This window comes from Triticum dicoccoides, chromosome 5B (genome assembly GCF_002162155.2).
Source record: "Triticum dicoccoides isolate Atlit2015 ecotype Zavitan chromosome 5B, WEW_v2.0, whole genome shotgun sequence".
Lineage (NCBI taxonomy): Eukaryota > Viridiplantae > Streptophyta > Magnoliopsida > Poales > Poaceae > Triticum > Triticum dicoccoides.
In genome coordinates, this window is record NC_041389.1 from 216,321,280 (window position 1) to 216,342,876 (window position 21,597).

Sequence of the window (21,597 nt, forward strand, 5' to 3'; positions counted from 1 at the left end):
GTCGAAGAAGCGGAAGGAGGGCACGGGAGTTGCCGTGGTCGAGCGCGCTGGGGCGGCCACCGCAGCCTTGGCGAAGGAGAGCATCGGAGCCCTTGCAACTCCATTGGTGGTGCCGTCTCCCTAGGGCGCGGAAGCCCGTCCTCAGGAAGTGCCAGGGCTGACCCCACCAGCTTCCATCCTTGCTACGGCTGCTGAGGTCGCCTAGCCTCCGGAGCCCCAGCCCTTCCTGCTGCTATGGTTTCCTCTGTCTTGGCGCCAAGGACGTCTTCTCTCCTGCCTGGTGTGCAGCTGGGCTATGGCGCCCCTGCCACCTCTGGAGCCTTGGAGGAGGCAAGGGCGACGCTGGACCTTCTCCAGGGTGAACTTCGGGGCCCGGACCGGCGCGCAGCGTTGGGACGCCTGGGGCTGATTTCTGGATCGCTCCAAACCGACGCATCTATCCGAGCAGCCCGGGGCTCTGTGGAGGAGGCACCGAAGGTGTCTGGGGTGGCTGCCGCCGCGCGCGACCTGGCGCAAAAGAAAGCCACGGAAGCCGAGGATCGGTGCCCCATGGTGGAGGCTGAACTGAAGGCTCTTCAGGATCAACAGGACACCCAGGCCAGCCAGCTCGAGGAGCGTGAGGAGAAGTTGAAGGCCCAAGAGGCTGCTGTTGTTGATCGAGACGCCGAGCTGAAGAAGGCGGCCATGGACAGGCTGCAGAGCGCGACCGCCTGAGGAAGCTGAAGGAGGAGGCGGAAACGGCCCAGGCGTCCCTTGCCAAGGCTAAGAAAGCGGCCACCATGGAGCACAGCACCCTTGCCTTCCTCAAGGCGAGGTTCCACAAGGCTCGACGGTCACTCTTCGGGGACGATGTTTTGAAGAAGACGACGGTGACGGCTCCGAGGGACACTGCCGCTCTGCTCCCTGAGGTGTTGGCAGTGCTTGAGGATGCTGTCGACGGGTTTGGCTCTTTGGTGGAAGGTGAGGAACACTTGCTTTCTTCCTTAGCCCTTACGTGCGTCTTCAGCCATCTCTATCTTCGGGATGCCAGCTTTGACTTCTCCTCCTTCCTCGATCCAGTGGACTCCGACTCCCAGGACGCTACTACTGCTGCCGTGAAGGGCTCCATGGACACCCTGCTGAGCAAGTTCCTTGTCGTCGGTCCTTTGGTCGGGGCCGAGGGGACGGGTGACGCGTCTAGCGACGGGGCTCCACTGGAGGGTGACGGCGGCACCCAGGGCTGAAGAGGTGTCTTGGTAATGCTGCTCCTTCCTATTCGTCTTGTATCATGTAGCATGCCTCGCGGATGCGTTTAAAACTGTTTGCTTGGAACAATACGTTTTGTATTAATTAGATTATGGTCCTTTGACTTTTTTCGTTTGCTTTATTGTTCTTCGTCGGTAGAGCCCAGCCCCGTGCATACCTCAGCCGCCGTTGGGTCGTCCGGATCGCCAGGACGAGCCCAAGGGGCGAGGGGCTACGTGACCAGTTAGGCTCCTGAGACACGATGCTCAGGAGTCCTCCTTGACGTGCGAACAACTTGGGAAAAAGTGCGAAGGCAAGCCTTGCTGTTCTGCGTCAGCAGGGCCCGGCTCCGCGCATGCCTCAACCGCCGTTGGGTCGTTCGGATCGCCAGGACGAGACCAAGGGGTGAGGGGCTACGTGACTAGTTAGGCTCCTCAGACGCGATGCTCAAGAGTCCCCCTTGACGTACGAATGGCTTGAACATGGCGAAAGTCAGGCCTTGGCCTTCTGCATTGGCAGGGCCCGGCCCCGCGCATGCCTCAACCGCCGTTGGGTCATCCGGATCACCAGGACGAGACCAAGGGGTGAGGGGCTACTTGACCAGTTAGCCTCCTGAGACGCGATGCTTGGGAGTTCCCCTTGACGTACGAACTGACCATCATACCTTTCCTCGCCAAGCTCTCGCTTGGGAGGGGCGCGCGAAGACCAGGCCCGTGGCGCCTGGTGAGGTGGGGTACGCCAGGCGTGACCTGAGCGTAGCCCCTATGCCCAGCCACCTCGCGCTACCCTCCTGAGGGAGAGCAGCGCGGTGAGGCTGGCCACCGAGCTCGAAAGCTCCCCAAGGTTAAAGCAGCCGTGAGGCCACCCCCAGTTGCACTAAAAAAATACACTTCCGTGATGATACGTGTTTGTCAAAGTACGTCACGTTTTTTGTCATGCATGTACATCCATGATGATTTTATGACAGAATCAATATAGTCATACATGTTCTGTCGTAGAAGTGTTCCATGACATTATCAAAATTATCATCACGGAAGTGTCCACTTCCATGATGATAAATCGCGCGTCACAGAAGTGCTTTCGTCAAGGGTGAACGACACGTGGCATCCACCATAACGGAACACCGTTAAGCTATCGGGTCCAGTTTTGGATCCGATAACCCGTTAATAGCCCCGACTAGTGGGGATTTTCCACTTGTAAAATCATCATTGGCTGGAGGAAACATGTGTCGGCTCACCGTTGGGACAGATGTCATCCACTCATTGGACCCAAGGCGCCTATGATAGATCTACACGTGGCACGGACCAACAGAGGCCCATTCCTGTGAAAAGGCTGGCCCATTTGACTTGGTCAAAAGGTGGCGGGCTGGCCCATGGAAATCCTGTTAACGCCATGTTCGCATATAGCCCATTTACATCCCGCTAACCTAGTGCCCGTTACAACCTCTCCGAATTCGGCCTAGTAGCTTCATCTGGGCCGTCCAATATGATTCCATCCCGTTTTAACTTTCAGCCCATGTATGGTCCATGACATATTTTGGCCCATATGAGGCCCTTTTTAACTCTTGGCCCATTAACGGCCCGTGGTGAAACTGGCCCGTAATGAACAGTGTATCACTTTATACCCATTAACGGACCATTATTCCATTGGGCCGTTTCCAGCCCAAGTTATCTTTCGGCATTCTCAGGGCCCATTTATTCTTGGGCTCATTTCCAGCATACGGTTACTTACGGCCCATTACTGTCATTTTCTGCTTGTGGGCAAAATTCAGCCCGTCATTACAGTCGGCCCGTTTGTGGCCCGTTAATACGTTGGGCCGTTTTCATGTCAAAAAACCCCGTTGGGCTTTGTTCACAGATTTATCAAATACGGCCTATTAACGGCCCATTATTGTCCACCGATAGTACGGCCCATGATTGGCGAAATGATGATACGCCCCGTAGAAGGTTGGATCCTATGGCCTATAGAAGGCCCATGGATCGTACGGCTGGTAGAAGGCCCATGGATCGTACGGCCCGTAGAAGGCCCATGGATCCTATGGCCCGTAGAAGGCCCATGTATCCTACGTGATGCGGAGCATCCCACATCCATCCCCATGTACACTCCGACTACTCTCCAAGCCCCAATAGGACATATGACGAGACCTCGAACATACACCGAATTCACTCCTCTTCGAATCATCCCTTTCCGCATGTGAGACATGGCTACTACCTCATGCATGGACCGTTCATATACTCAGGTACAACCGAGATGACCATGGAGAATCCAAGGACCAAGGCCAAGCATGGAAGAGGAGAAGGAAGAAGAAGAACGGACAAGACAGGATTTGCCCGGATCATCCGGACCCCCAGCCGGACGATCCGGACTAAGCCCGGAAGATCCGGACCCCCACCCGGACGATCCGGGTAATGTGCCCGAAGATACCCAAAGCCTGCTCGGCGAAGCCGGATCATCCGGATGGTCGGCCGGATCATCTGGACCCCCGACACCCGGATCATCCGGGCCACCATCCGGATCATCCGGACCCTGCCTGTGTGCGTGACTTGGGCCGAGGCCCGTGTACCCCTTCACCCCTCACTTAACCCTTCGTGTCTTAGCACTATAAATAGACCTTCTCCTCCCCATTTTGAGGATTAGCGTTGTGATAGCTCATTTCGAGATAGAACATAGCTCATCCATACCGGATCTACTCCATGTGAGGGACCGTGCCTCTTCGGAGAAGATCCATTCGGATTCAAGGCCTCCATCCGGAGAAGACAATCAAGACCTCCTCATGGAGAAGAACGGATACCCTTGTATCTTCCCTTTGTTGATTTTGGATCATGTGTTACCTTGTGCTTTCGGTGATATAGCCCTTGTGTGATCGATCTCTTGTCGGTTGAGTGTTTCTCTCGTTTGCCCCTGTGATTTCCTCAAGTTCTTCCGCGTGTTCTTCGTGTTTCCCCCATAGGATCCTCTGCAAACGCGAAAGATCGGCCCCTAGGGTTACTCTACATCATCTTGGTATCATTTGCCACGTTGATCACGTTTTTGGAGCCCCTACCCTTTGTTTTCTTGCTTGATTTTGTTGATTTCGTCCTAAATCTGAAAATCCCCACCAAAAATAGCCCCCAAATTTTGTTGTGATTTGTTGGTTTTGATGATGTTTTGTTGATTTTGATCCATGGATTTGCTTGGTTTCAAGTGGATCTATCATCTCCCCAAGTTTCCCCACCTTCCATCCACGAAATCAAACAAAATTTGCCCCAAAAATCATCCATTTCCGCCACAAAAATTCGTCCCCGAGAGGAAATCCCGAGCAGTTTGACTTGGCCGGATCATCCGGACCTTCTCCCGAATCATCCGGACACCTCCCGGATCAGCTGGACCCTCTCCCAGACGTATGGATAACCCACGCGCCCGAATTCCCGAACCGGAGCTGACGAACCCGGATCATCCGGAAGTACTACCGGATCATCCGGACCTCCTCCCGGATGTCCGGTTAACCCTGACACTGACTCGGCTGAAATTTTGTTTTGGCCATAACTAATTCATCCGAACTCCGTTTTTGACGTTCTTTAGCTCGTTTTGAAGCTATTGACAACCCCCATCTCAACAAAATACCACCAACATCATTTGACTCCATCATATTTTGTGAATTTTGGCATATTTGCCTAGGGCTTCCACCACATCGTCCGCTACACCACCACCGTCTTCCGCAACCTAACCCATTTTGCTCATCATAGCATTAGTGGTTGCTTGAGTAGTGATTTGAGTCTCCTATGGTGTTTCGGCTACTTAGGGACGGTTTCTTCTTCATCAACCACCACCACCACCTCCACGTCCACATAACCTTGCCGACCATACACTTCCGCCAACCAAACTTAACCCTATTCTGTTTGAGCTTGTTTGAGTTGTGGCTTGTGTCTCGTAAGGTGTTTCGGCTACTTAGGGACGGCAACTTCAACTCCGACACGTGTATAGCCCATCCTTCCACTTCCGCTTTGCCAAGTGCAAACCACCACCGCCTTTCCGCTACCACCATTTGACATTTGCCTTTGGAGATTTTGAGTTTGCGGTTTTTCCGTTCCTAGGGTGTTTCGGCTAACTAGGAACGGGTCGACATTGGCAACACCGCCTCTCATCATCACCAAGGACGGTAACCTCGACGACAACATTGTATATTCCCCTTGCAAATTGCGTTGATAACCCCTAGCCCATTTTGCGTTACTTGCCTATCGAGACTAGCCATTTGAGTATTGCCGTCAACGTCACTTGTGCACATTAGCGATCATACTTCCCATAGCATACATACCATATCATCGTGGTGAATATGTTGGTATCATATCTTGTGTCACAAGTTTGTTCCCGCATATACACAATTGCTATCTTGGTTTGTGCATTGTGCAAAATTGGCCATAAAAAAAGAGAATAAGCTTTTAAGCAAAAGAGAAAGAGCAAAGAAGCTTGTAAGCAAGTGCCATAGCATCATACCACATTGCGTATAAGATTGTCATATCTGATCATCTTGGATCATCTTGAGAGAAACACCGGGAACCATACATACATAGCATACTTCGGATAGAAGTCCATATATTTTGCATCTTATAGGTTGTGCACAAGTGTCGTATCCACCTATAGAGCAATCATGCTAGCGTCTCTCTTGAGTTGTGCAACACGATCGTTTTCCGTGGATTCCACATTTTGTGCTCATTCCTTGGTTGCACGACCCCATTTATCTATGCCTGTGTGTGTTTCCGTGTGCCACATATTGCTATTGGTCTACTTGTTTTGCTTGCGAATCTGTGAATCTCTTTCAACATTATTGACTCTTGCCAACATTTTGCATTAAATTTTTGTGCCACTATCCACACTGAGCTCCACCATAAGCTTTACTTGTGTAGGTGTGAGAACCGACAATAATTTGTACCAATTGTGCTATTTCCTTGTTACACATTTGAGTGATCATTGATCCATCTTCAACATTGGTCAAGGTACATTTGGTATAGTTCTTCTCTTTCTCCCACTCATATTTGCTCGAGTCTTGTGATGGATAGGAAAGGCATTTCCTCTCCGGTCTACGACAACAACGACGGCATGAACAACTACATCACCAAAGAGTCCATCTTTGATCTACAACGACAAATGCAAGGCGCACAATCAAGATTGCGAGAGCGCATCGAGAACATCTCCATCGACATTCGTCACTTTGAAGCAAGGAAAAGGGACTACATCGACAAGAAGCTTTCCGCACATAAAGAGGAGCAAGATGCAAGGATGGAGGAGATTAGAGCCTTGATCAAGTCTTCTTCCCCTTCGTCATCTTCAAGGCGGCGACATTCAAGCCACAAGTCTTCGGAGCACGGAAATGATGCAAGTGCAAATCGTCCTCGTCAACATCTACATGGCGACCATCATCACGTTCGTGATCCACATCGTCATGAAGGCCAAGTCACCTCCAAGCAACATGTGCATGACAACGACGAATGACATCTACTGTGAGCTCAAGAACGACAACGACATCATCATCATAAAGATTCTCCACAAGCGCAAACGTACGAGTCCCAACAAGCCCTACTTCACGCCAAGTCCAAGCTTCATGAGCAAAAGAGAAGACCGCGAGACGAGCACCACCAAGATGGAGCTACGGCTACCACCACCACTTCGGCATCTTCGCCAAGTGCTATCAAGGCATCTTCGCCTTCGGATGTACAGCATCTTCGCCTACTTCCCAAGAGTACGCCTACAACGACTTCATCAAGTCCAAGGCGACCACCTACAAGTGAGGGCGACACTTCCATCTTCGGAAGCCCCCCAAGGAAGATGGCCGAGCATGGGAAACTCCCTTCGGTCATGGAGACGAGCTACGAGGTTCCACATCATATGGACCTCCAAAACCAAGATGGTGACAAGACGGTTGAGCAAGGGCCATCCCCTTCGACCACGGCGACAAGCGTGAACCTCTTCAGCAACATGACGATGGCGCCCATATTGGACTCATACTCCGAGTCAAGCTACGCGACCGCGCATGGAGACATTTGCACCTACATCTCTCCGACACCCACATATGTCGAGATGCCCCATTTGTCATGTGATGAGAGCCACCACCACATGAGTGACATGAATGACTCCACCATATATGACATTGAGACCATTTCCTATGAGAGGATGAGTGTGACCACTAGTAGCCCCACACATGAGAGCATGCCATACATCCTATGTGAGGTTGAGCGCCATTTGAGTGACTCCACCAACCATATGAGTGAGTGCATCCTTAAGGGAGTGAGTGAGCCGCAACACTTAGAGAGTGAGGTAGTTGACACGGCATGTGAGGCCACTTTGATTTCTAACGACTTAGCCTCTACTCCTAGTGTGTTTTATTCTTTGGTGCTAGGTCTCCTACATGAAGACATACCTATCCTCGACGAGTCCATCCCTCCAATGGAGACGACGATGGCCATGGTGGACAATGATGCACCCCCTACATGGTTCCATCAAAACGAAGATGACAACGAGTGGATCTTCGACACCTCACCTACAACACATGAGCGATGCTCCAAAGGTAACATAGGTGACGGTGCTTCTCTTGTCCCACTAGTGGACGCTCTTGACATTGATTGCTCCCATGATGTTGACCCACCTATTCCCATGCTTCATGCTAGTGAGACTTCTTCATGCCTGGACTTACCTATTTATGATGAATATGATGATGAGCATGTTGAGTTGCCTAGTTGTGATGCTATGCTCCATAGGATATCATGTGAAAATTCTTTTGGTCACATCATGTTTGACAATCCTTTGAACTTGTCATATGCTATGAGTGAGATCTCCCATATTGCATCATTACAATCTCAACATAGTAACTATGCATGCCCCATTAAAATCAATCCCATTTGCACTTATGGCATAGATGACGAGATGATGGTCATTGGATTTTGTTTTTCATGTGATGATATTGCCATGCTTCCTTTACATGATTTGCGCAACTCATCTACAATGCCATGCCATGATTACATTGTTCCATATATGAATTGTTTTCGATGTTGTCAATATTATCCATGTGATGTTTCAATTAATGCTCATGAGGAGACCCCCATAGTGCCCTCATACATATTAGGAGATTTTGATGCATTCCATACTTTGCATAATTTCCATGATTGCGTGCACCATATGCATTCCATGAATAACAATGTTCTAGATATTTCTCATGATGCATTACATCCTTTGGGTCTCCATTATGAAATACATAACAACAAACCCATCATGACGGATGACATGTTTCTATATCACGCATCTCATTTATTTGAGCATTGGATATTTTGTGCTAACCGACACATGAACGTGCGCATCATGATGGATGATGTGTACATATACCACACACACACAATTTTTCCTTCGCCTTTGTTTTGTGTAGGTACTCACATATACTCGTCAACCTCTCAATCCCAAGAGTTGACAAAACGAGCTCTTGAGAGCAACGACGGTTTGAGATCCCGTGGACTATCCTTACCACTGTTCCCTTCGCGCAAGGACTACGCGCATATCTTCTACTTGTCTCTCACACGGCTATGGGCTATTTACCACTTGTCACCTTATGCCCATACTATCGTGTTCACTTTGAAGGTTATGCCTCTTTACATGATGTTGCCATGCAATAGTGACCCTTGTTTGCATCTACCCATGCTTCACCATTTTGATACTCCTATGTGTATTTGCATGCTTGGTGGAGATCCTTGTTGCTATTGCCATGTTTATCACGTTCCCTATGCTATTGATGCTTGTTGTGTTGGGAGAGTCTTGATGTCCCATTGCTATTCACATATGGCCTCTCACCAATACATTGATGATATGTTGCTCATATCTTGCTTTCATGCTTGTGCTATGACATGTGAATTATTCATGCCCACTATTTGCACACATGACATGCTTGCCATGATTCCTTCTAGTATGTTGCATCTTCGCACTACTAGCTTGCTTGACTTGATCACTATGATTGCTTGCTATGTTGCATCACCCATGTTCCACTATTACTTGCTTTCTTGGGTTGATGACATATATGCTCATGCCTCTCGCATGATATATCTTGATCATTGTCTCTTGTGTCCATTAGTTGCCTCTTTCATATCCACTTATACTGAGTGCAACCATACTCAGCTTATTGCTCTTGGAGACTTTGACACTTTACTTGTGATGCATGCTTGTTTGACTGAGCCTCTTGTATTTGGTTGTTCTTACATCATATGCCTCCATACTATGAAATGCTCCCTTGTACTTTCTTATGATGAGCATGATGCATACACTTGTTGGGTATTGTCGGTGTCAAAACCGGCGGATCTCGGGTAGGGGGTCCCGAACTGTGCGTCTAGGCGGATGGTAACAGGAGACAAGGGACACGATGTTTTACCCAGGTTCGGGCCCTCTTGATGGAGGTAAAACCCTATGCCCTGCTTGATTAATATTGATGATATGGGTAGTACAAGAGTGGATCTACCACGAGATCAAGGAGGCTAAACCCTAAAGCTAGCCTATGGTATGATTGTTGTAATGTATGTTGTGTCCTACGAACTAAAGCCCTCCGGTTTATATAGACACTGGAGAAGGCTAGGGTTACACAGAGTCGGTTACATTAGTAGGAGATCTACATATCCGTATCGCCAAGCTTTCCTTCCACGCCAAGGAAAGTCCCATCCGGACACGGGACGGAGTCTTCCATCTTGTATCTTCGTGGTCTTGGAGTCCGGCGGACGATGATAGTCCGGCTGTCCGGACACCCCCTAGTCCAGGACTCCCTCAGTAGCCCCTGAACCTGGCTTCAATGACGATGAGTCCGGCGCGCATAATGTTCGGCATTGCAAGGCGGGTTCCTCCCTTGAATAATCCAGAGAAGATTGTGAACACCCGGATAGTGTCCGGCTCTGCAAAATAAATTCCACATTCCACCGTAGAGAGAATAAAATATACACATGCTCAATCTGCTGACGTATTTTGCGGCATGTGGTCACGCCACTACCAAGCCTTTACTTGAATCGTTTTTTATTATACCACCTCATCACGTTTAGCGAAGCGGTTTCCTTGGCACGTCTTGTAGAAGCAGAGATCGTGTTCCCCTTATTCCGGGATTCTCATCAATACGGACATGGGTAACCCAACCGCGCCATTGATGGTGGCGCTTGGGAGATAAGCGAGTTTTACCAGGCTGGTGGGGGACGCATAGTCTTCGTTCGCCCCTCTATAAGGGATAAGGATTTACCCTCTCACCCACACCTTCTTCCTCCTTTGCTTATCCGTTTCCGTGCACTCGAGCTCCAGCACCCAAATTCGCGCATCTCGCCTTGACCTTCTCCGACCATGTCCGGAGCGGGAGGCAAATGGTTGGCCTCCACCGTTAAGGAGGAGCACATCATCAAGCTTCGCGGCGCCGGATACCTTTCCGGCGACGTCGCGCATCGGCTGCCCGACGAGGGGCAGCTCATCCCCACCCCCAGGCCCCATGAGAGGGTCGTTTTTCTCCCCCACTTCCTCCGCGGACTGGGCTTTCCACTTCACCCCTTTGTTCGGGGGCTCATGTTCTACTACGGCCTGGATTTCCATGATCTGGCACCGAACTTCATCCTCAACATCTCGGTGTTTATCGTCGTGTGTGAGGCCTTCCTCTGCATCCAGCCCCACTTCGGCCTATGGCTCAAGACCTTCAATGTCATGCCGAAGGTAATGAAGGGCACGCAAGCGGAGTGCGGAGGCGCCATGTTGGGCAAGATGCCCAACGTCCTTTGGTTCGAAGGGGCCTTCGTGGACTCCGTCAAGGGGTGGCAATCGGGGTGGTTCTATATCACCGAGCCGCGCGACGCTACATGGGCGGCGGCCCCCAAGTTCAGATCTGGTATCCCCACGCATCTCACCTCCTGGAAGGAGAAGGGATTGTGGTGGGGTAATTCGAAGGAGGTGACAGGACTCCAAGCCTGCATCCAGAAGCTGGTGGATAAGAAGCTCAGGCTGGTTGACGTAGTCCAAGTCATGCTCGTTCGCCGGATTCTCCCATGCCAAGAGCGGGCATTCAATCTGTGGGAGTTTGATCCGAAATAGCACCAGGCGCTGAGCGAGCTCTTCGATACGACATACGAAGGCGCCTGGAGGGTGCTGTTTAAGGGCGCCGAAGCCCCCGCATCCGCGACAGAAGATTGCGGATTCCAATCGCAGCATCCGGCTGACGAGGTAAGTGATTCTATCCCTTTACGGGACACTTGTGGTAAATAGATTGATTCTAAGAGGGTTTCAATCTCCCTTTTCCTTTGACAGGATGGATGAAGAAGGCCGAGCAGCTCATCTGCCCGGCTCCCATGTCGGAAGACCCAGTAGATGCCCGTCTAGCGGGGTTGCTGGTTCCGGCACTTCACGTGGTGCCGGAGAAGAAGGCCAAGAAGGTGGCCACGGGTACTCGGAAGAGTACCCGTTTTCAGGTGTCCGACGACGAGGCGGATTCCTCCCCCGAAGATGAGGAGGAGGAAGAAGACTCTCTCCCAGAGGAGGGAGAGAGAAAGAGGAAGGCCTCCCCTACAGGGGGGCCGAAGGGTCCAAGAGGGGAAGAACTATTCCCCCGGACAGCTCCGCCAACACCAACGTCGGCGAAGAAGAATGGCCCTCAAGGGCCAGGCCTCAGGCGAGATCGTGAGTATCCGGATCCCTGTATAACCTGAAATTTCTTTCGTGCCACATAGTGTCTTTCTAATGCCGCATACTGCCTATAGTCCGGCCGACGATGATCTCCCTGCTTCATCGAGCGGGTCGTTGGCGGCGTCGGATGTGGAGTCCATCCCGACTGCCTCCACCCCTCGCGCCGACGAGGACGCCGAGGTGGGATCCCGGAAAGGGACCCATCAGGAGGAGGCCCCGGAGGCGCCACAAGGCAGCCTCCCGGACTATGCACCGGACTCTACGTCGGAACCTGCAGTGGTTCCAGAGTCCGGCCGGCGGCCCCTTCGCAAGAAGGACAAGACCGTGCCACCGGCGGCCCCCGTCCAACCGGAGGTGCCGGACAACTTGTTGGAAGCGCTCAAAGGCGCTTCCATCGAGGAAGAACACCGCACTATTATGAGTGTGGTGATTCAGAAGGTTCATGTTGCCAAGAGCAGGCTGACCGAAGCCTGCAGCAGCCTTCTAACAGGCTTTGAGGTAAGAAGTTAAAATTATGTAATGTAATACCGCATAGACAGTAGCCCCTAATGCTCAGTTCGGCGTTCGGAAAGAAAAGCCGGATTAAGGATCTTAAAAGATATATGCAGGGTTGCTTGAAATATGTTAATATGGGTTTGCAGGCTGCACTGCTGACCTCTGCCGCACTGACTGCGGAGGTCGGTGCCTTAAAACAGGATCTCGAGCGGTCCGAGCGGGAGCTCGGCCATGCCAAGAAGCAGCTCGAGGACAAAGAAGGTGAGTAACACCACTTTGAAGATTTACCTTACAGAAAAGGATTTAGGTTGCAAATAAAAATGACAAGGATAACGTTGGTACTGCAGGGGCCACTGACGAGGTGGCAGCCCTGAAGGAGGCTGTGTCCGCGGCCGAATGCACTACGGCTGCGGAACAGGTCGAGCGAGAGAAGCAAGAGGCGCGGGTGGCGGAAGTGCGGCAAGAGCTCCAGGCTCTCATGGAAAAGCATGAGAGTTTGGAGCGCGACTCCAAGACTCGAGAGTCCGAGCTCGCCTCGGCTCTTGAAAGTGCCAAGTCCGCCAAGGCCGAGGCCCGTAAGGCCCTTCAGGAGGTTGAAGATGTGAAGAAGATAGCGGCGGGTAAGGCATTTTTCATGCAAAGCAAGCATGTTAATGTAAACTACCTGACACTTACCCGCATTCGGAGCTCTCCAGGGGCATTTGCAGATCTGCCGCGTAGTGTGTCCGATGCCGCCACATTCTATCGTGGCGAGGAGGGGAGCTCAACGGAGAATGTCTTCTGGTCTCAGTATGCTGAGGCCGGCCATCCGGTGCCCCCAAGCGACCAGCTGAAGCAGCTGGTCGAACTCCACAAGGTAGCTGAGGATGCCATGAAGGGCCTTGTAGTCCGGCTGTGGCCTGGACAGGCCATGCCTGGGAGCTACTTCGGCCTCGTGCGGCGGCTGGTGGATGCGTGCCCCTGGGTGGAGGTCATCAAGCGCTCCGCCTGTATTGAAGGTGCTCGTCGGGCCCTTGCCCGCACAAAGGTGCACTGGGGCAGGCTGGATGCGGAGAAGCTTCTTACTGATCCGCCGCCACCGGGCAAGGAGTATCGTACGCCCGAAATGTATTATAAAACTATCCTGAAGGGAGCCCGCGATATTGCGGATGAATGCCCTAGAGATGTAATTTTTGAGTAAACTCGCTATGTATTATCCTGTGCGCTGAAAACTATGTTCATGTGCGCTTTAAGCAACGCTTGTTTTAATTTAAAATATTACCTTCTGTGCGGCCGTTTATGAAATCTGAGAGATGGCAAGTCGTTGGCTTCAGCCCCCAAGCCGCAAGTGCTGGGGTGTTCGGGATAACTTGAGCACTCTTGTTCCCATTTTTGGGTCCATTTAGGGAGGCGCTCAATGCAACGAACAAGGCAACCGGACTTATAATGCTTGAACACTCTCACTTAGCCATAGAATTCTATAATTTTAAATTTCGGCGAAGCCCCTAGTATTCGGAAGACCGAATTTGGGGCGCTATCCACGCCTTCGTCGGACATTATCCGGAACTTCGCTCGAAGCGGCGTGAGTCTTTAAGGACCCGAAAAGACCTCCCGAACAGCGACCAGTCTCTCGCCTTATCATGCCGGTCAGTTTTAGCTTTCTCCACTGAGGCGCTCGCCCGGCTCAACCGGGGCGCAATCGCAGTGGTTCTCCCAGTGCCACCTTAGCCGACGGAACGGAACGTAAGGCACCAAAACGTGGGAGCCGGGCAAACCCAACTATTGACCCAAGACATGATTCGGAGCCGATTCATATAATGCTATAAGTTCGGGGTGCCGCACTTGTGAAAGTGTTCGGACTTATCACACCATAACGTGGGGAACATAAGCCCCTAGTGTATTCGGCCGTACCAAAATATACGGGTGCAAGATGTCATGGAATGAACATGTATATGTAATAACAGGCAAAAAGGTGCTGCGTCATTTATTAAAGGAAGTCTGCTATGAGTGCGGACTGATACAAATAGTGCGGAAAGCAAGGGTTTTGGACTAGTTGAACATGTCCCCCTCCATGGATGGGCTGCGGACTTGGTGTATATAATCAAATTTAATGCTCGTAACTGAGACCACCTGAGTGTTAGTCGCCACATTCTTTCTTCCCCGGCTGTTGCATCATGAGTTCGGCGGGTTCACCGCCGGACAGGGCCTCTGGCTAACGGAGTCCTGTGTATACAAAGAAGGAAAAATAATAATAATAAAAAAGAGTGGCGCACTTGCGAGCCCCTGGTGCGGTCAAGCCGCACTCTGGGTCTCTTGCGATCGTGCCCGTTCCCCTACGCCCATGGTATCTCCAAAGCATAATGATGTACGCGGAGGGTTGTCCTTGCGATCATGCGAGGGCGGGGGTTAGGGCCGCATTGCTACGCGTGCTCGGATCATGCCAGGTGGTCTTGGATGGTGTTGCTTCGGGCGCGTTTGGCTGTATCCGGTCGTTTAACGGCCAGACTCGGAAATTTCCTTAAAATGCTGCTCTGTACTTCTGCTGCGAGCGCTGCTGTATGTTCCTCCATTCGGAGGGAGCGTTCCGTATTTCTGTTGACCGTGATGACTCCATGAGGGCCTGGCATCTTGAGCTTGAGGTATGCATAATGCGGCACCGCGTTGAACTTTGCAAACGCGGTTTGTCCGAGCAGAGCGTGATAGCCGCTGTGAAATGGGACTATGTCGAAGATTAACTCCTCGCTCCGGAAATTATCCGGGGATCCGAAGACCACTTCTAGTGTGACTGAGCTTGTACAGTTGGCCTCCACACCTGGTATGACGCCTTTAAAGGTTGTCTTTGTAGGTTTAATCCTTGAGGGGTCTATGCCCATCTTGCGCACTGTATCCTGATAAAGCAGGTTCATGCTACTGCCACCATCCATCAGGACTCTCGTGAGGTGAAATCCATCGACGATTGGGTCCAAAACCAATGCGGCGAATCCACCATGGTGGATGCTGGTCGGATGGTCTCTTCGATCGAAAGTGATCGGACAAGAGGACCATGGATTGAACTTCGGGGCGACTGGCTCCATCGCGTATACGTCCCTTAGTGCACGCTTCCGCTCCCTCTTGGGTATATGGGTCGCGTAAATCATGTTCACCGTCCGGACTTGTGGGGGGAAACCCTTCTGTCCTCTATGGTTCGGCGGTCGGGTCTCATCCTCGTCGTCGCTGTTTAGCCCCTTGTCGTTGTTTTCGGCAATGAACTTGCCTGCCTGCTTGAACACCCAACAATCTCTGTTGGTGTGATTAGCTGGCTTTTCAGGGGTGCCGTGTATCTGGCATAAGCGGTCGAGTATTCGGTCCAAATTGGACGGACCCGGAGTAGTTCTTTTGAATGGCTTCTTCCACTGACCGGGTTTAGAGCCTCGGAATCCAGCGTTGACTGCCGTATCCTCCTTATCATCGCCGTTAATGCGGCGTTTATTTTTGCTTCGACGCGACCTGCCATTGTGGTCCTTAGTATCCGGACTGCCAGAATTTTTACTGAGGTTGTTGCTGCGAGCTAGCCAGCTATCCTCTCCCACGCAGAAGAGGGTCATTAATGATGTGAGAGCTCCCATAGATTTCGGCTTTTCCTGTCCCAGGTGCTGGGCTAGCCACTCGTCACAGATGTTATGTTTGAAGGCTGCGAGGGCCTCTGCATCCGGATAGTCGACGATTTGGTTTTTCTTTGTCAAGAACCGTGTCCAAAATTGTCTGGCCGATTTGTCTAGCTGCTGAATTATGTGGCTTAGGTCGTCGGCGTCTGGTGGCCGCACATATGTGCCCTGGAAGTTGTCGAGGAATGCGGCTTCCAGGTCTTCCCAACACCCAATTGACTCTGCGGGCAAGCTGTTAAGCCAATGCCGAGCTGGTCCTTTAAGCTTGAGTGGGAGATACTTGATGGCATGGAGATCGTCGCCGCGGGCCATATGGATGTGAAGGAGATAATCTTCGATCCAAACCGCGGGGTCTGTTGTGCCATCATAGGATTCGATGTTTATGGTTTTAAACCCTTCAGGGATTTGATGATCCATTACTTCGTCGGTGAAGCATAGCGGGTGTGCGGCGCCTCTATATTGAGCAATATCACGACGTAGCTCGAGAGAGCGTTGTCTGCTGTGTTCGGCCCGGCCGGAGTTATTGTATCTGGCGCGACGGTATTCGTCGTGGGTCGTGGGGCGCCCCTGTGATCAGTAGATGGATCTAGATTGCCTTGCTTTGTCCTCCAATATATCTCGCATGTCCGGCGCGTTCCCTCTTGGCTTCGCACTTTTGGAGCGATGTCGGGGTACGGTCTTGGTGGAGGGCCTGGATGCCTCTCTGTCGCGACCACGGGCTTGTCGGTCTGCCGTATCGTGCACTGGTGATGAAGGTATGTATGCTTCCTCCTCTAATCGGGGGAGCAACTTGCGTCTTGGGTAGCTTTTGGAGGGTCGTTCGAGTGTATACTCTTCGGCCGCGAGGACCTCGGTCCATCGATCGGCCAGCAGGTCCTGATCAGCTTGAAGCTGCTGCTGCTTTTTCCTTAGGCTATTTACCACACGAATGATAGGTTTTGCACTTCCGCTAACCTCATTTGTTTTTCCAAGTGTTTGCCATGTTCTTTCGTTTTGAAGGATTCACAAGGCGGTACCATGACGAGACAACTTGGTCATGCGAAGGCATACACGATGTGCAACAACAATATTTTCGACATCCTCATAAAGGTGAACTCCTTCCCTTTGAGACATCCTCAAGTACGCATATTGGATGGGTCACTCTTTCATTGTTGTTTCCTTCTTGTTGTCTACATGATAGATCTCGTGAACGGAGGAGCAACATTGGAGATTGGCTACATGGACCTTCACATTGAGGAGCGCTCGCACTTATTGGATGCATCTTCGGAATTCCACTCATGCCACGACATCGAGCATTGGTACACCAACACCTCCATATTTGTTGATTGTGCTCATACATGTCGTGCTCAATGGACATTTCATACTCACCACAAGTTTGCACCTCATGCATTGATTAACTCACGTTATGATTGCCTTGTTGCATCTTGTATTCCCATGTCATCCATGATATATGAGCTTGTGCATTTCCTTAGCAATTTTGTTGTGATCTTTCTCGATGGCATATTCATACATAATGATAACATTGCCTACCATCAATTGCATGATAACATAATCATATTGAGCATCCATTGCCATATTCATGCTATTGATAAATCGTCCCTCAATGACATCATTTTGCACAATGGAGAATTTGTATCTTTGTGCACCATGCTAATTACCCCATGAATGCTTTTCATATCAATCTATATCATCTTGATAAGCTTCATGCGCTTTGTCATGAACCATCTTGCCGCACGGACTCATATTTACTTCATGGACACTTTGTGTGTGCTAACCATTGTATTTCCAAGTGTACTTTGTGTTTGCTCATTTTGCATGTACCACATATCGAAGACACCTTGGAGTACTTGGATTGCGCAATGCATTCATATATGTCCAACTACATGTCCGTCCATGACAACCGTTTCCATGGTGATGAGGATCACGATCCGAGGTCGGATCTTTCCCAAGGGGGGGAGATGATGCGGAGCATCCCACGTTCATCCCCATGTACAGTCCAACTACTCTCCAAGCCCCAAGAGGACATATGAAGAGACCTCGAACATACGTCATTGGACACAAGGTGAATTCACTCCTCTTCGAACCGTCACTTTCCGCATGTGAGACATGGCTACTACCTCATGCATGGACCGTTCATATACTCAGGTACAACCGAGATGACCATGGAGAATCCAAGGACCAAGGCCAAGCATGGAAGAGGAGAAGGAAGAAGAAGAATGGACAAGACAGGACTTGCCCAGATCATCCGGACCCCCAGACGGACGATCCGGACCCCCACCCGGACGATCCAGGTAATGTGCCCAAAGACACCTGAAGCCTGCTCAGCGAAGCCGGATCATCCGGATGGTCGCCCGGATCATCCGGACCCCCGACACCCGGATCATCCGGGCCATCATCCGGATCATCTGGACCCCGCCTGCGTGCGTAACTTGGGCCGAGGCCCGTGTACCCCTTCTCCCCTCACTTACCCCTTCATGGCTTAGCACTATAAATAGACCTCCTCCTCCCAATTTTGAGGGTTAGCATTGTGATAGCTCATTTCGAGATAGATCATAGCTCATCCGTACCGGATCTACTCAACATGAGGGACCGTGCCTCTTCGGAGAAGATCCATTCGGATTCAAGGCCTCCATCCGGAGAAGACAATCAAGACCTCCTCACGGAGAAGAGCGGTTACCCTTGTATCTTCCCTTTGTTGTTTTTGGATCATGTGTTACCTTGTTCTTTCGGTGATCTAGCCCTTGTGTGATCGATCTCTTGTCGGTTGAGTGTTTCTCTCGTTTGCCCCCGTGATTTCCTCGTGTTCTTCTGCGCGTGATCCTCTCCAAACGTGAAAGATCGGCCCCCAGGGTTCCACCCTACATCACTATGGCCCATATAGAAGGCCAATGGATCCTACGGCTAGTAGAAGGTCCATGGATCATACGGCCCACAGGAGGCCCACGGTTACAACAGTCCATGTGTTGCCATGAGTATTTTAGCCTGGTTACCAAAAATAGGCTATTGTGGCCACTAGAAAAACATAGGAAAAGAACAACAGTGACTACAAGCGAACAACTAAACAAGACAGTAAGTAAATAAAAAAGCAAGCAATTAACGCTAGCCTATTACCGCTATTACACATATTACATCCACTGGGCATCAAAGTTCGCCACCAGTGAAAATATATGGAACAAAGCAGCATATTACATACACTGGCCGTCAAAATTGGCCACCAGTGCAAATAAACGAGGCAGCAAAACAAGAGCATAACTGAAACAACTTCAGAAGGGCTCAAGAAACGTTATCTGAGGTATCCACCATGCTGGAAATAAGCTTAGCAAGCTTATTAGCTTTGTCCTATTTGGCGCTAAAATCCTCCGATGCTTGCTATTGCACTAGAAAGTATGCATCTGAATGCTCCAGGGACTTCCGTAGTCCTTCCGCTTCTTGTCGCAGCACAGCTTATCGATGTCTTTCAGCTTGTAGTTGAGACTGAAGAAACTGAACTGATTTAGACAGTGAGTTTGAATAGCTTGTGCAAGCGGTGGTGGCCAGTAAGTTGAACACTAAACCAAGACAGGACTTTGGTGTTGTCTCACTGTCTTCAAGATAGTCTTCCTTAGTTGTTTTATCAGCTTTATTGGAGACCAACAAGGATGTGTCACTATCCTGAACCTTATCTGCATTACTTCCTTTACCATTGCTTAATAAGGCACTCTTCCCCAATATTCTGTCAGCATTCTAAAAGAAGAAACAAGCAGACACACAACAGGTTTAGCATGTACTAGTATATGAAACTCATTTCGGTGAACCAGTTCATTAGTAAGGTGGACATGATTAAACTACCAAGTATTCTATTGCCAAGTACTAGTACATGATAAAAGCATCAAACAAACATATATCTATGGCCTATGGTCACTGCATTGTCTTGCCAAATCAAAATAGAGACACGGTTCAAATCATATCAGTTCAAGATAAAGCAGCAGTGAAAGAATACAAAGCGTGGGAAACTACACGGCACAACAAGATTTCAGATGGGTACCACGGGTCTACATGTACAACAACACTATTGGCTCTGTTGTGATGCTAGTAATGTGCATGATATGAGAAGTCAACTCTATACACAATTGAAATTGAAATCAACAAAGCTATTGATAAGAGCAAACATGTCAAAGAAACATGCCTGAACGTACCTGCTGTGTCATTGGAGTTTCGATTGGATCCTTCAATTTAAAAATAAGTTTGTATGAATAAATACAGTGATACAAGAGCAAAGAGGTATGCACGATACCAATCATAGTTAAAAAAGGCGTGCCTAAGCGAGCGCTTAAGCGCGCCTAGGCTCTAGGCGTTGGCAAAACGCATTACGCATAACTACACTTAATCTGTGCATAACTGCGCATAAGCATGCGCTTTGGTCAGTAAAGCGCAAGGCGGTGGCAAAACGCACAATTAACGCCTAACGCTTTTTTGAACTATGATAGCAATGGAATCTTAAATTAGAACAGTTGTTCTTCAGGTTTAGGCACTTGTTCTACATGAACAGAGTATAGTAAGACGCATGAATATAGTACTTAAAATAGAAAATGAGCTCATAGACCTTACCACATTCTTGGTTTGGGACCAGTACAGAATAAGGCGTTCCCAGTCATCGTCTAGTAAATGTGTCTCAGGAGAACATAAGGGAATTTGATGAGTTTCTTTGTCGGTGAAGTACATTTTCTTCAGGTAATTCCAATACTTCCACCAAGCATTCTTGAAGATAGTAGAGGTATTAGCACAGGTTACCTCATCCTGAGTTTCCAAATCGGTCCTTCTCTATAGAGAAAAATGGGAAAATTTGTTGTATTATAACCATCATGGAGGTAGGATGTATGGGACAAAGCAAATTAATTGCCATGAATAACATTACTTACACAAAACTCCTGGTCAAACACCTGCAACTAGCATTTTCCTTCATCTTCAGTATAATATTTCCAAGATGGGAAGATACGCACATACGATTTAACAACATCAAATGCGATAGATGCTAAACTACGACTAGCTGGTTGTGCTTCCTCCACAGGAATAGGCGTACTTACTGGTGGTGTTGGGGTTTGCCGTGGTAGTACTGGCCCTTTGGGCACTGGAGCTGCCTTACTAACTACTCTTGTTTGGGAGCTCGTTGGTGGAGATGGTGCTATGTCAACAGGAACTGGGTTACTATCTGCTGGGGTTGGGGTTAGATTGGGTGAAGATGGTTCTCTGTCCATCGCAGTAGGGGTACAATCTGCTAGAGTCTGGGTTATGTGTGGTAGGGCTGGTTCTTGTGCATGTACAACCGGGGTTCTATCTCCACCAAGAGGTAGCACTATTTTATTTGAAGACCGTGTTTTTAGTCCGCTAGATACTAACATCACGTGCTCCAATTCAAATGGCTGATAAACAGGAAACATAGTTGAATGTATAGACATTGTATGAGAGAAAGATGCAATAGATAGTGTGGAAAAAAGAGGTCATGAAATAGTTGACATGTATATTGTTTAACTAAAACGGATAGCATGACATAATTTCACATATATGATGTCTATCTTAACTGGATAACATAGCATAACATAATTCAAAGATATGATGAATAACTAAA